The sequence below is a fragment of the Lutra lutra genome, chromosome X (genome assembly GCF_902655055.1).
Source record: "Lutra lutra chromosome X, mLutLut1.2, whole genome shotgun sequence".
In the NCBI taxonomy this organism is placed as follows: Eukaryota; Metazoa; Chordata; class Mammalia; order Carnivora; family Mustelidae; genus Lutra; species Lutra lutra.
Window position 1 is genome coordinate 85,203,055 of NC_062296.1, and position 10,948 is coordinate 85,214,002.

At 43.0% G+C, this 10,948-nt stretch overlaps 1 pseudogene; it reads left to right on the forward strand.

Moving 5' to 3' along the window:
• The first annotated feature begins 9,424 nt into the window (after nt 1-9,424).
• On the forward strand, nt 9,425-10,737 carry LOC125092235 (elongation factor 1-alpha 1-like; annotated as a pseudogene).
• Nucleotides 10,738-10,948: the final 211 nt, after the last annotated feature.

Genomic DNA, 10,948 nt, shown 5'->3' on the forward strand with positions numbered 1-10,948 from the left:
GAGCTTCTACTTCTGCCATCTATTTGTCCCACCCCAGTTTGCCTGGTACCATCAGCTGGCACCTGGCATCACATTTCAACCTCCTGCTTGGGCCTGTCCTGTACCACAGGTGTTAAAAAGCTAAAAACTACCTTACCCCGTTGGAAGTGAGGGGACAGCCACCTTCCTGCTGCTTCGGTGCCACCAAGAGGTGAAGTTTTATGCACCCAAGATCTGGGATCCATTGGGCCTGGTGATGCAAAGAGGCCATTGTTGCCAGGGAAGCTAGATTTTTTTAAAAATTCAGCTAAAAAATTATTATTAAAAATTTTAAACATGCATTTTGAGATTAATATAATGAATGATTTTATATCCACCATTGTGATTCAACATAACTATTTTTTTATTAATATAGAATGTATTATTTGTCCCAGGGGTACAGGGCTGTGAATCATCAGTCTTACACAATTCACAGCACTCACCATAGCACATACCCTCCCCAATGTCCCTAATCCAGCCACCCTATCCCTCCCCACGCCCTACAGCAACCCTCAGTTTGTTTCCTGAGATTAAGAGTCTCTAATGGTTTGTCTCCCTCCCCGGTCCCATCTTGTTTCATTTTTTCCTTCCCTTTCCCCTACAACCACTCGCCCTGCCTCTCAAATTCTTCATATCAGAGACATCATATGACAATTGTCTTTGTCTGATTGGCTTATTTCACTTAGCATAATACCCTCCAATTCCATCCATGTTGTTGCAAATGGCAAGATTTCGGTTTTTTGATGGCTGCATAATATTCCATTGTATATATAAGCCGCATCTTCTTTATCCATTCATCTCTTGATGGACATCTGGGCTCTTCTCATAGTTGGGCTATTGTGGACATTGCTGCTATAAACATTGGGGTGCATGTGCCCCTTCAGCTTACTACATTTGTATCTTTAGGGTAAATACCCAGTAGTGGGATCGCTGGGTCATTGGGTAGCTCTATTTTCAACTTTTTGAGGAACCTCCATCCTGTTTTCTGCAGGGGCTGCACCAGCTTGCATTCCCACCAATAGTGTAGGAGGGTTCCCCTTTCTCCCCATCCTCACCAACATCTGTCATGGAAACTAGATTTTAGCTGCGTGTCCAACCATTATGGTAGCAGCTCCAGCTCTTCCCTTTCTCTTCCACTGCACTCCGTTGTCTAGTCTCCCAGGCGAAAGTGGCCACTAGGACTTCTGTTCTCCCCACGTCAGTTATTCTGGGTTTCTCTAGAACAGTTGAAAAACCCTGGGCTCCATGCCCACCTTGCCCCTGACACTCCTTGCAAATGAAAACTGGTAGGGACCCCTGGGAGATCTAAGTCTTTTCTTGCAAACCGCCCCCCCAAAACAAAACAAAACAAAAAAAAACGATCTTCCTCATAATACAAAGTTAGATGGCATAGGAAAAAGTACTCCTTGAGAACTTCTATCTTGATCTACAACAAACAGAGAGAAATGAAGTGTTTCTAGCATGACCACAGTGGTGTTTCAGAAAGAGGCGTCTAGGAGAAGAAGGTGGAATCAGGTAAGTTGTGGGGGGCTGTTTTCATAGCACGTTGGTTCCTTCCTTCATCTGACATATGCTTCCTAAGTTGTTACTACTCCCTGGTCATTGTACCAGATGCTGAGGATACAACCGATGTGAGACTGACCCTGCCTTTGAGAAGCTTATGGCAATTTAGCAGGAAATGGCAATCAGGCAGCGTAAATGCTAAACAGAGGATACTCCAAAAGCACAATCCAGACAACCAGAGAAAACAACATTTAAGTTGACAACTGAAGGATGAGCCAGGAGAAAGCCTGGGAAAGGGGTGGGAAGAGCCATCCAGGCAGCGGGAAGGGCAGTTCAAAGGCTCAGAGGTGAGGGAAAGAGAACTTCTTTGAGGACCTGAAAGTTCAGGATGTCTAGAGCGTCCGAGTTGAAGTTGGGGGAGAGAAGGACGAAATGGGGAAAGAGGAGGTCGGAGAGAGAGAACAAAGTCTTGAAGAGGTTTCCAAGCTTATTAAGCAGTTGAGGATTTCTCTAAAGAGCAACAGAGAGCCCCTTAAGCCGAGGAGTGACATAATTACATTTGCATTCTAGAAGTGTATTCTGGCTGCCATATGGAAAATGGATCACTGGGGAGGAAACTGGAGGTTGAGAGACCAGCTGGTGGGCTGCTGTCATAGGCCAGGGGCAAGACAATGATGGACTAGTTTCGGGCAGTGGCAGATGGTCATGATGGGACCGGAAACACCTTTCAAAGAGGAATCATCAAGACATCCTTTTGTACCATTCTTTTAAAAAATTATTTTGCTCTTTCAAATCAGGCAAGTGGAAATGTGGGCTTTGTGTGCCCCTCTCACTTGTGTACATCGGAGTGGCTTAACCACTGGACATCTGTTAACAGACACCAAAATGAATGACTTATGGCCACAGAGAATGTAACCAATCTTCATAGGATAGACTTGCAAAATTAAATCAGTTCTGTGATGTGAAATGTCTACCTCATTCACCAACTGAATTCTTTTTTTTTTTTTTTTAAGATTTTATTTATTTGAGAGAGAGTGAGAGCACACAAACAGGGGGAACGGCAGGCAGAAGGAGAAACAGATCCCTTGCTGGGCAGGGACTGAAGGCAGAGGCTTAACCAATTGAGCCACCCAGGTGCTTCTCTCTTTGTTCTTACACTCTGGTTCTTTATAAATTATGGATATTAATTCCTTGACTGGAAAATACGTCACACAGATTTTTCGACTGCTCTACTGCCTGTCTTTAAACTTGTAGTGTCTTTTATTTTTATTTTTATTTTTTTTAAGATTTTTATTTATTTATTTGACAGAGAGAGATCACAAGCAGGCAGAGAGGCAGGTAGAGAGAGAGGAGGAAGCAGGCTCCCTGCCGAGCAGAGAGCCCGATGCGGGGCTCGATCCCAGGACCCTGAGATCATGACCTGAGCCGAAGGCAGCGGCTTAACCACTGAGCCACCCAGGCGCCCCAAACTTGTAGTGTCTTTTAAAATGGGACAGCAGGTTTAAATTTTTACTTAGTTAAATTTTTTTTTTTGAAGATTTTATTTATTTATTTGACAGAGAGAGATCACAAGCAGGCAGAGAGGCAGGCAGAGAGACAGGAGGAAGCAGGCTCCCTGCTGAGCAGAGAGCCCGATGCGGGACTCGATCCCAGGACTCTGAGATCATGACCTGAGCCGAAGGCAGCGGCTTAACCCACTGAGCCACCCAGGCGCCCAAATTTTTACTTAGTTAAAATTATCAATATTTCAGGGGCGCCTGGGTGGCTCAGTGGGTTAAAGCCTCTGCCTTCGGCTCAGGTCACGGTCTCAGGGTCCTGGGATCGAGCCCTGCATCGGGCTCTCTGCTCAGCGGGGAGCCTGCTTCCCCCCCTCTCTCTGCCTGCCTCTCTGCCTACTTGTGATCTCTGTCTGTCAAATAAATAAATAAAAAATCTTTCAAAAAGATTATCAATATTTCCCTTGACGGTTTGTGAACTTTTTTCTTGCTTAAGATGATTGACTCTGCAGCAGGGTTTTTTTTTTTTTTTTTAAGGTTTCATTTATTTATGTGACAGAGAGAGAGAGATCACAAGTAGGCAGAGAGGCAAGCAGAGAGAGAGGGGGAAGCAGGCTCTCCCCTGAGCAGAGAGCCCGATGTGGGGCTCGATCCCAGGACCCTGAGATCATGACCTGAGCTGAAGGCAGAGGCCCAACCCACTGAGCCACCCAGGTGTCCCTGGTTTTTTGTTTTTTGTTTTTTTTTTTAATTTTTATTTTTTAAAGATTTTATTTACTTTTATTACAGAAAAAAAGAGAATGTGTCTGCAGAGGGGCAGAGGGAGAGGAAAAAGGAGAGAAGCAGACTCCCCGCTGAGCTGGGAGCCCTCTGCAGGGCTCGATCTCATGACCCGGAGATCATGACCTGTGCAGAAATGGAGAGTCAGATGCCTAATTGACTGAGCCATCCAGGCGCCCCCCCTCCCAGCAGGCTTATAAACACAATCCCATATAGGTCTTTTAATATTTTAAGAGCTTTTTTTTTTTTTTTTTACAGTTACACCCTTAATTCATCCTTGTTGTTTATCATGAAGTATGGGTCTTTTTTCCCTAATGGATAGCCAATTTTTCTAACTCTTCTCACTGACCAAGCTGTTCTTTGTCCACTGATTTGAAATACTAACTTTATCATACATTAACTTCTCATATATATGAGTCTATTTTCCAACTCCCCATTCAGTTTCATCACTTTGGTTTCTTCATCAGTACCATACTATTTTATATATATTGTTTTTTAAAAAAGATTTTATTTATTGATTTATTTATTTGAGAGAGAGAGCACAAACAAGGGGGAGGCAGAGGGAGAAGTAGGTTTTCTCCCGAGCAGGGAGCCCTACACGGGGCTCGATCCCAGGACCCGGGGATCATGACCTGAGCTGAAAGCAGATGTATAACCGACTGAGCCACCCAAGCACCCGTTATTTTTATAGTTTTAAAGGACAATTTGGGCGCCTGGCTGGCTCAGTCAGTTAAGGGTCTGCCTTCTGCTCTGGTTGTGATGCCAGGGTCTTGGGATCCGGTCCCGCATCAGGCTCCCTGCTGGGTGGGGACCCTTCTTCTCCCTCTCCTACTCCTCCTGCTTGTGCTCGCTCTCTCTCTCTCACTCCGTGTATCAAATAAATAAAGTCTTAAAAAAAAAAGAACATTTTGATATCTGGTGAAGTATTATCTCTAACTGGTATTACTAAGATCTTTTTTTTTTTTTTTAATCCCTCAAGTAAGTTTTCAGTAACTCCTCCTCTGCGTTACCCTTAAGACCTAATTGGCTTCTTCCTTGAATACCCATTGTTTGGGAAGAGTACCAATGGAGTCCCCTACTGCTGCAGCTTGTGGAACCAAGTCCCACACATCTGGGGAAATAACAAGGACCCACGGGTCTCGTGTGTAACCGGTAAACCCCAAACTGAAAAATGTGTCTTAGTATAAATCTCTAACTGGTATCACTAAGTTCTAGTTTTGAGATTCAACCCTCCTCTTTTGTTAAAGAGTCACTAAGGTCCACTCTCTGCTTGTGTTTGTCATTTACAGTATCTCAATGTACACCTTATAGTTCCCGGGTTTAGCAGAAATTTTTCTATACAATTTAGGTTGAGAGAAGATGGTAATCATTAAAATCAGTCTGTCTTGGGTGCCTGGTTGGCTCAATCTGTTCAAGGCCCACATTGGGTACAGAGATTATCTTAAAAAAACAATCAGGGGTGCCTGGGTGGCTCAGTTGTTAAGTGTCTGCCTTCAGCTCAGGTCATGATCCCAGGGTCCTGGGTTCAAGCCCCATATCGGGCTCCCTGCTCAGTGGGAGGCATGCTTCTCCTTCTCCCACTCTCCCTGCTTGTGCTCCCTCTCTTACTGTGTGTGTCTCTCTCTCAAATAAATAAAATCTTGAAAAAAAAAAAATCAGTCTGTGTCAAATCACACCATGCTGCTGGGCACCTAGGTGGCTCAGTCGGTTAAGTGACTGCCTTCAGCTCAGGTTATGATCCCAGGGTCCTAGGATGGAGTCCCTATCAGGCTTCCTGCTCAGTGAGCAGTCTGCTTCTCACTCTGCCCCTCCCCTCTACTCATGTGCACTTTTTGTCTCTCTGTCTTCCAAAAATAAATAAAATCTTTTAAAAAAACATCGCACCATGCTGGTGGACCCTGGGACATATTCTGCCAGCCAACACTTTCAATGGGGTCTACATTCTGGTGAATTTCTAATAGTACTTCTTTCTTTTTTCTTGAGTTTGGTTTTGGGAGTCTTTCCATGTTCATTTTGTTTTGTTTGTTTTTGTTTTTTAAGAATTTATTTTTGAGTAATTTCAATATCCAATGTGGGGGCTCCAACCTATAACCACAAGATCAAGAGTCGTGTGCTCCACTAACTGAACCAGCCAGGTGCCCCTTTTTACTTTTTTAAAGTTTATTTATTTGTTTATTTTATTAATCTCTACCCCCAGTATGGGGTTCGAACTCACAACCCTGAGATCGAGAATCTTATGCTGTTCCAAGTGAGCCAGCCAGGTGCCCCTTTCCATGCTAATTTTGACTAATCTCTAGCCACCCAGTAAATACCTCCTTTAGACTGGGGAACTGAGCTATCTCAGACTTTTTGTATTTAATTGAATGTAATCATATGTTAGCTTTGTTTTTATTCTGACAGGTAGGCAAACTCTTCCTCACTGTTAGAATTTAAGGAACAAAAGAGCACAGAGGACAAAGTCTGACTCTTAAGCAACTTTTGGGATGCTTTTAGACAAGTTTTTCAGTGCCTTCAGACCATTAGGAATGCTATCTGTATGAGTGAAAGCTTTGTGTGACGCTAACTTTGTAGCTAGAAAAGGAGGGGTGGCTTACTTGCTATGACTTGCCTAATGCATTTTTTTTTAAACTGGGAAAATGAAATGTAGTGTCTTTTAACTTGAAAAAAACAATAGCACAGTATTAATCTAATCAAGGTGTGACTATTAAGTTTTCACCATTCATCAAAAATCCTTATCATTGTAACCAGTGTAAGGATTTTTTAAAATGAGAAAAACTACAACAGAAATTACTTGTACAAATAGCCTTTGTCAGTAATCCTTCAGGCCTGGAGTCTGCCGCATGGACAGAATTTTGAAACTAATGAGACTTCATTTTACAAAAGGAGCTTTTTTAAGGAAAGCACTCATTTACATACTAATGAGACAAGTAATTTGCATGTTCATTGAATGCCTCACAAGTTCCCAAACTCATCTTGCCCTTCCTGTGATGTGTTTGTACATTTTCCCCCCTCACAGTCCTTTCTTGGGGCTCTAGCGACTTCTTTGTCTCTTGCCTGAAATTTTCTCGCCTGCAAACTCCAATTCATCTACGAAGATCCAGTTCAAATGTCACCTCTTCTGAGAAGCCAACTTCTCCTTTCCTAGGCAGAATTACTCACTTTTCTCATAGTATAGTTCCCTCTCTATGTATCCATTTAATCACTTACCTTCCTTTCAAGACTCTGAGTTCCTGGGTGGCTCAGTGGGTTAAGCTTCTGTCTTCAGCTCAGGTCATGATCTCAGGGTCCTGGGATCGAGTCCTGCATCGGGCTCTCTGCTCCTCAGGGAGTCTGCTTCCCCACCTCTCTCTGTCTGCCTTTCTGCCCATTGGTGATCTCTGTGTGTCAAATAAATAAATAAAACCTTAAATTAAAAAAAAAAAAAGCAACTCTGAGTTCCTTAGCACCAAACAATATTCCACCATAATTATAGGTGTGCTCAATAAATTGAATGAATGAAGAAATCTTAAAAGCTGAGATTTTCTTATCTTTCTCTTCTTAATATTCCAGTCCTTATTCTTTTTCTTAATATACTCAGAATTTTTTTCAATAATAACAACATCTTGTTTTTCCCAGTGTTTCTCATGTTTAAGTAGTTTCATTCATCTATTTCTTTTCAGCCCTTCACCTATCTTTTGGGGGCAGGTCTTCCATCACCCCTATTTTGACCAATGAGGAAAGAGAGACCCAGAAATGCCAAGTGCCATAAGACTGCCCAGTAAGTAAGAGAATCAGAAATGGATCCTGGGTTTTCTGATGACTAATGTTTTTTTTCCCCATGATTTGACACTTTTTCTCTAATATCTTCTATTCTCTAGAGATTTAGTTTAGTTACACTACAAAAACAAATTGAAAGCAAATAGCATCTTTTTTAAAAAATTTATTTATTGGGGCGCCTGGGTGGCTCAGTTATTAAGCATCTCCCTTTGGCTCAGGTCATGATCCTAGGGTCCTGGGATCGAGCCCTGTGTTGGGTTCTCTGCTCGGCAGGAAGCCTACTTCTCCTTCTCCCTCTGCTGCTCCCCTGCTTGTGTTCCCTCTCTCGCTGTGTCTCTCTCTGTCAAATAAATAAATAAAATCTTTTAAAAATTTTTTTATTTATTAATTTGAGAGAGATAGAGAGACCAAGAGCAAGGAGGAGAGGCAGAGGGAGAGGGAGAAGCAGACTCCCCACTGAGCAGGGAGCCTGATTTGGGGCTCCGTTCCAGGACCCTGGGATCATGATCTGAGCCAAAGGTAGATGCTTAATGACTGAGCCACCCCGGAACCCACTTATCAATTCTAAGTCATCATTCTTGAATGTCTTAAATATCGTACAATTTAAAATTTATTAAAAGAATGGTTTAAAAAACAAAGTCTACTCTTAAATCTCCAATTTTGAATTTTTAAAAATTCTTGCTCTGAACAATAGTGTTTGTTTTAAATTGAAAAAATAAAACTTGCTTTTTTTTTTTTTTTACTGGTCCTCTGAAAATACATATAAAAATTACACTGGCATGCCTCATTTTTGGATAAACCATGTCCCTTTGTAATATCTATGTGGAAAAGTTTACTAAATTACATGAAGAGAGAAAGCTTTCCTTGATTATTAGGTGGTTCTTGAACTGGTGCAGGCAAACGCAGAACGTTCCAAAATGATTCATCTATTAATTTGGAACTTGGCATATATTGTTCCACATAATTGGTGTTCCCAGAATTTCTTCCCTTATTCCTCCTTTCTTCTTCAACTACGTGTTCTCCTTGGATAATCTCAGCCCCTCCGATGGCTTCACCTTTCAGGTGTCTGTTTAGAACTGTCAACATTTTAATCGCTTCTCGGCCTTTTGGCTAAGATCAAGTGTAGAACTGTCAACATTTTAACTCCAGCTGTGATCAAAGCTCTTCAGGAAAAATTCTCTCAGCATACTTATATCTTTCCCTTGAGGTCTCAATAAAGTGAACATGGATTCATTATTTCCTCCCGCACTGACATTCTATCTTCTCCCTCCCACCCTCCCCACAAATCCTGTAGGATCTTCTTCTCTATGCCCAGGGCTACTAGCTTGTCCAGGTCTTTATCTCGGGCCTAGTTTGTCTCAGAACATCTTATCTGATCTTTTGGTCGCTTCTGTAGCTCATTCTTCACACTGATGTCAGAGTTTCCCTCCCCAAACCAAATCTAGCAGTCTAATTTCCTTGATTACAAACCTTCCTTGGAGAAGAGACAAATCCCCCAGGCAGAATCCCAAATAATTTAGGTAGCTACTCCAGCCTTAAGGAGGTGAAGCTTAGTACACACACACACAAACACACACACACACACACCCCCTTCTTGAGGGTGGGCTGCCCTTAATTCTTTCCAAAGAGAAGAGTATAGAAACTGGGCATCAAGGGTGAGGGGAGTAACTTGATAGTGGAGAAACCTGGCAAACACTATCTCGGCCAGGTGATCAAGGTCAACATCACCAGTGATAAGCCATATTGATATCATGTTCCCCTAATATGATGTAACAATAATGGTATTTTAACTTCTTTTTTTTTTTTTTTCCTCAACAGGTTTGCCGCCAGAATACAGGTGTCGTGAAAACCACCGCTCAACCTAAACCAAAATGGGAAAGGAAAAGATGCACGTCAACATCGTCGTCATTGGTCATTGTAGGTTCGGGCAAGTCTACCACTACTGGTCATCTGATCTACAAATGCGATGGGATCGACAAAAGAACCATGGAAACATTTGAGAAGGAGGCTGGGGTGGGGGTGGGAAAGGGCTCCAAGTGTGCCTGGGTCTTGGATAAACTAAAAGCTGACCGTGAACGTGGTATCACCATTGATACCTCCCTGTGGAAATTCGAGACCAGCAAGTATTATGTGACCATCACTGATGCCCCAGGACACAGAGACTTTATCAAAAACATGATTATATGCACATCTCAGGTTGACTGTGCTGTCCTGATTGTAGCTGCTGGTGTTGGTGAATTTGAATTTGAATTTGTTGGGTCTCCAAGAATGGACAGACCCATGAGCATGCCGTTCTGGCTTACACACTGGGTGTGAAACAACTAACTGTTGGTGTTAACAAAATACATTCCACTGAGCCACCCTGCAGCCAGAAGAGATACGAGGAAATCATTAAGGAAATCAGCACCTACATAAATGGGCTACAACCCCGACATAGAAGCATTTGTGCCAATTTCTGGTTGGAATGGTGATAAGATGCTGGAGCCAAGTGCTAACGTGCCTTGGTTCAAGGGATGGAAAGTCACCTGTAAAGATGGGAACACCAGTGGAACTACACGGCTTGAAGCTCTGGATTGCTTTCTGCAGCCATCTCGTCCAATTGACAAGCCCTTGCGTCTGCCTCTCCAGGACATCTCTGAAATTGGTGGTATTGGTACTGTCCCTGTGGGCCCAGAGGAGATGTGTTCTTAAACCTGGCATGGCGGTCACCTCTACTCCGGTTATTGTGACAAATGAAGTCAAGTCTGTTGAAATGCACCATGAAGCTTTGAGTGAGGCTCTTCCTGGGGACAATGTAGGCTTCAATGTCAAGAACATATCCGTCAAAGTTGTTCATCGTGGCAGTGTGGCTGGTGACAGCAAAAATGACCGACCCATGGAAGCAGCTGGCTTCACAGCTCAGGTGATTATCCTGAACCATCCAGGCCCATCAGTGTTGGATATGCATCTGTGCTGCACTGTCACACAGCTCACACTGCTTGCAAGTTTGCTGAGCTGAAGGAGAAGATAGATCATCGTTCTGGAAAAAAAACTGGAAGATGGTCTCAAGTTCTTGAAATCTGGTGATGCTGCCATTATTGATATGGTTCCTGGCAAGCCTCTGTGTGTTGAGAGCTTCTCTGATTATCTTCCTCTGGGCCGTTTTGCTGTTCGTGACACGAGACAGTTGCTGTCGGTGTCATCAAAGCAGGGGACAAGGAGGCAGCTGGAGCTAACAAGAACTGTTTGCGTCAATTGGCCGTGTAAGTTGAATAGTAAAAGACTGGCTAATGATAACAATGCATCATAAAAACCTTCAGAAGGAGAGGAGAAAGTTTTGTGGACCATTTGGGGGGTGTGTGTGTGTGTGTGTGTGTGTGTGGCAGTTTTAAGTTATTAGTTTTTAAAAATCAGTA